The sequence below is a fragment of the Zingiber officinale genome, chromosome 3B (genome assembly GCF_018446385.1).
Source record: "Zingiber officinale cultivar Zhangliang chromosome 3B, Zo_v1.1, whole genome shotgun sequence".
NCBI classification, from domain to species: Eukaryota; Viridiplantae; Streptophyta; class Magnoliopsida; order Zingiberales; family Zingiberaceae; genus Zingiber; species Zingiber officinale.
The window spans coordinates 76,861,784-76,866,037 of record NC_055991.1 but is presented as its reverse complement, the minus strand read 5'-3'; the positions used below and the strand labels follow the sequence as shown (position 1 = coordinate 76,866,037).

Genomic DNA, 4,254 nt, shown 5'->3' with positions numbered 1-4,254 from the left:
TTATTATGAGTGTGTTAGTCTCCTTGTGTTTAAGATGTCGAATGTCCACTAATTAAGTGAGTTACTGACAACTCATTTAATTAATATCTTAGTCCAAGAATAGTACCACTCAACCTTATCATCATGTCGGACTAAGTCCACCTGCAGGGTTTAACATGACAATCCTTATGAGCTCATCTTGGGAACATTATCAACCTAGATCACTAGGACACAGTTTCCTTTTATAATCAATAACACACACTATAAGTGATATCATTTCCCAACTTATCGGGCTTATTGATTTATCGAACTAAATCTCACCCATTGATAAATTAAAGAAATAAATATCAAATATATGTTCTTGTTATTATATTAGGATTAAGAGCACATACTTCACTACAAGAAAATTAAGATTTTACAACACTTAAAAGACAACGCTTTTTTAAAAAAGCGTTGTCCTTTTCTTTTTAACAACGCTTTTAGTGAAAAGCGTTGTCTATTTCTTTATTTTCTTACTAATAGACAACACTTTTTTAAAAACCGTTGTCTATTAGTGATTTTTATGGATCAAACACAATGCTTTTTGAAAAGCGTTGTCTACTAACATTTTTTTTTATGTATACAACAATGATTTTTAAAAAATATTGTCTATTATCAAGTCCTCATCTAAATCTGAAATGATCTAAACCGTTGGATGCAACTAAGAGTAGGAAAATCCTTAGGTTTCACTCGCACCCACCTATCTTCCCTAACCCCTCTCACAACTCCTCTTCTCACACGCTAGATCTCCATCCAACTCCTCTCAAGCCCTCTCCTTCCAACCCCTCTCCGGCAAACCCCTCTCCCCGAACCTCTCCTCCGAACTCCTCTCCGTCAAGACCGCGGGCAAAATTTCTTCACCTTATTCCTTCACCTCTCCTCCGAACCCATCTCTTCGCCTCCGTCGACTCATTCACGCTTCCTTCACACTACTCTTCTTAGAGAAATCGCCTTTATAGGTGGATCCTGAGTCCGAAGCCGAGATTTTCGTTAGGATTTTGATTTTTTCCCCCCTTTTTGGTCTTTCCTTCATTCGTTTGGTCTACTTGCTGTCAGTTTGTTTGTCGAATGCCTTAGCACATGTTGTCGCTTTATTAGATTTCAGTTCATGGATTTTGGATTACCTTTTGTTTTGTCTGAAGGGGCGGCTAACCACTTGGGAGCTTGGTGGCGGTGATCTGCGAAGCAAATTGGAAGGTTGAGGTTGCGAGATGGACCGCCGCAGTTGGATCTGGACATGAAAGTCATCGGAAAAGGGCAGCAGTGAGACCTAGAGCTCGGATTCGGTATCTCAGAGAGGTACTCTGGTGAACAGGTTTGTTCTATGCCTTTCCCTTGTACCTGTTGCTATCTGTGAGAGCGTTCAAAGTTAATAGATTGGAAGAACACAGACCAAGCATGCATCAAAGAAACGATCTTTTTTAGGAGAAAAAAGAAAGAGACGAAGCTCAATTTATCCAGACAAGAAGATTGAGTTACAAGTATATCAATAACTCTAGCTCTTAAAACCTAACAAGTTAATAGATAAGGATTTATGCTCTTTTTATGCATGAACAAAAAGTCTACCATGAATTTCAAGATTGTATCCTTTTCCTTTTTGAACTGATCAAGCTCTGATATTAGAGCTGATGCACATGATTCTGAACCACTCTGCTCATGATCTAAACTTAACTGCCTCTCTCTTGCATCTGATTGGCTATTTCAACATTTCCATCCTGCTATTTTTCTTGAGAATTCTGGCTCTGAGGCAATTGAGGAGGCTCTAGTAGTTGAGGATGAAGGTTTCTCCCATCATTTCTTTGTATTTTCTTTCTGAAATTATTTGAACAATCCGATTTTTTTTACTTTGCACTTGAAAAGGTGAGCCCTCCCATCCATGCCTCATAGTCTCATTGTCTGAAACTGATTGCTTATTATGTGTTTTGTATCTTTTTTTTGACAATTGTTTGAACAATCCTGAATTTCTACTTTGCACTTGAAAAGGTCAACCCTCCCATTTATATTCAGGCCACATAGTCTCATTGTCTGAATCTGATTGCTTCTTATAGGCTTTGTATTTTCTTTCTGAAAATTATTTGGACAATCCTCAAATGTTCAACTTTCAGTAACTGGTATGCAATGATTATGTGATCTTGGGCACCATTCTATGTTTCTTCCTTAATACTTAAGTAGTTTCCGATTTTGTTGAAAATTCAGGTTGTGTATCAATTCAATTGCTTCTATATTCTTTATGTTTTCACCTAGAATTTATCTGCTCTAGTGAAAAGGTCTTAATTTAAGCTTGTTTGAGAATAGTATTTGTTTTGGTCTCAGTTGATTCCAGATATGTTTATGTTGGAAATCTTCCTTCATCTATCTCGACTTCAGACCTTGAGCAAGTCTTTAAGAATTTTGGTAAATTGAGATCAGATGGTGTTTTTATTAGAAGCCGGAAGGTTGATTCCATTTAGCTTGATGTACTATTTTGATTTAGTTTTATGCATCTTGATTAATTTTTAGCTCAGCAATACATGCAAATTTGCAGGAGTCTGATGTTTTTTATGCTTTCATTGAATATCAAGATGCCATTGGTGTACAAAATGCACTTAAGGTATGTGATCTTCCTTAAGTTTATTCTCACAAGTATCAGAGTATATCAACTCTATATAGTAGTATTTTGCAGTATCCTTGCCTATTTCAAGTCTAGTCTGCACTAGTATGATCACGTGTTGAAATCAGTATCTACCTATTGAGTGTACATGCTTTTATGCAGCTTCTATATCTTTATTTCTTCTTGTTTATTAAAACCAGTTTTGAGATCTGACATATTTTACCGATGATATTTGCATATAAATCTTCTCTATAAAATTTCAGATCTGTTTGTGTTCCAGCTCTGTAAATATCTACATTAATATATTTGATCCTCATTATTATTTACCAAGTGTTTTTTACTTCTGTAAACTATTTCTAAATTCATATCCTTGTATCTTGTTAGCATACTTTGTTTTTTTTCTTCAGAATTGTTATATTGAGGACAACTGATTTTGCTTAAGATAAATTTAAGTTCTCGTTGTATGATGAGGATTCCCTCAAATTACATACTTTACATACTGGCTTTTCATTTTCAGGCATCTCCAATACAGTTAAATGGGAGATTGATTCATGTTGAGGGGAGAAGACCTAATAGCGGTGTATCACGAGGAAGTAAGTCCCAGTTTCAGACACCTCTCTTTTGAAACTACTTAAATGCTCAAATTTGAGAAAGAGTTAAATATATACATCATTGTTTTTCTTATTATAACTATGACCAGATTTTTGTTCGGATCGTATGATTTTATGCGGCCATTTTGCAAAATGTGAAATTTGCTATGTTATTCCAATTCATCCAACATGGGTATCTGTGTATAGATTCCAACATGGCAAAAACAATAATAGAAAGCAGTATGTAAAGAATGAAGTGGCTCTCTATTTACACCTTTCAGAGTCTCCAATGTATGTTTAGTATAAAATGGACCCAATGCTTGTTACTTTGATCCATGGCACACATCATCGCCTTCGACTTAGTTCATGTAAGAACTCAAATGAAATATATGCTGTTCTTTTAGAACTACATCTCCAATTATGTATTTATCCAATTATGCCATTCTTTTTGCCATATTTCCATGGCGGAAAGAAAGTAGCACATGTATTTTTCGTTTGCTCTATTCCCCGTCATTTTATGTTTAATTCTTTTTCTCTTAAAAATTATTGTATGGTGTAAACTGTGACTTTTGTTTTCAGCATTTACCACCGAAAATTTCTTTTGCATAATACTGATGGTATTATTTTCTGTGACAGATACACAGTGGTAGGTGTTTTGTCCCAGTCTCAAGCCGACAATCTTTTTTATCATATCTAGTAGAAGTAAGCATGCAGATCGTTGTCTTCGAGGCCGACTAGCTATTTTGTGCTTTTTTATTTTAAATTCGAATGCCACTATCTACTTTGAAATAGAACTATTTAGTCTTTGTGTATAGTTAAATTCTCCTGTAAATACTAATACTTTGTAGTTGAATTCTATTGTTTTAGTATGAGTTTGAAATCATTAGCCGAGCTAATTAAATGCTATTTTATATGTCAAATTTGAATCAAAACATGGTAAAAGAAAATTAATAGTTTTGTAAATATAAAAAAATGATTTTGTAAATAGATTTTTTATTTTTTTTTAAAAAAAATTTTATTTTAAGAAGACAACGCTTTTAAAGCGTTGCAACAGCG

The 4,254-nt window shown here is 34.6% G+C and overlaps 1 long non-coding RNA gene across 2 annotated transcripts; it reads left to right on the top strand.

The window, feature by feature from the left end:
- Positions 1-713: 713 nt before the first annotated feature.
- On the top strand, positions 714-4,017 carry LOC122056582. 2 transcript variants are annotated; one of them, XR_006133299.1, is made up of 7 exons: positions 714-977; positions 1,161-1,333; positions 1,410-1,499; positions 2,332-2,453; positions 2,543-2,608; positions 3,126-3,201; positions 3,835-4,017. It is a non-coding gene; the product is annotated as an uncharacterized LOC122056582 (long non-coding RNA). The 2 variants fall into 2 exon arrangements; XR_006133298.1 differs by lacking the exon at positions 1,410-1,499 and having other exon boundaries at positions 3,835-4,016.
- The last annotated feature ends 237 nt before the right edge of the window (positions 4,018-4,254 follow it).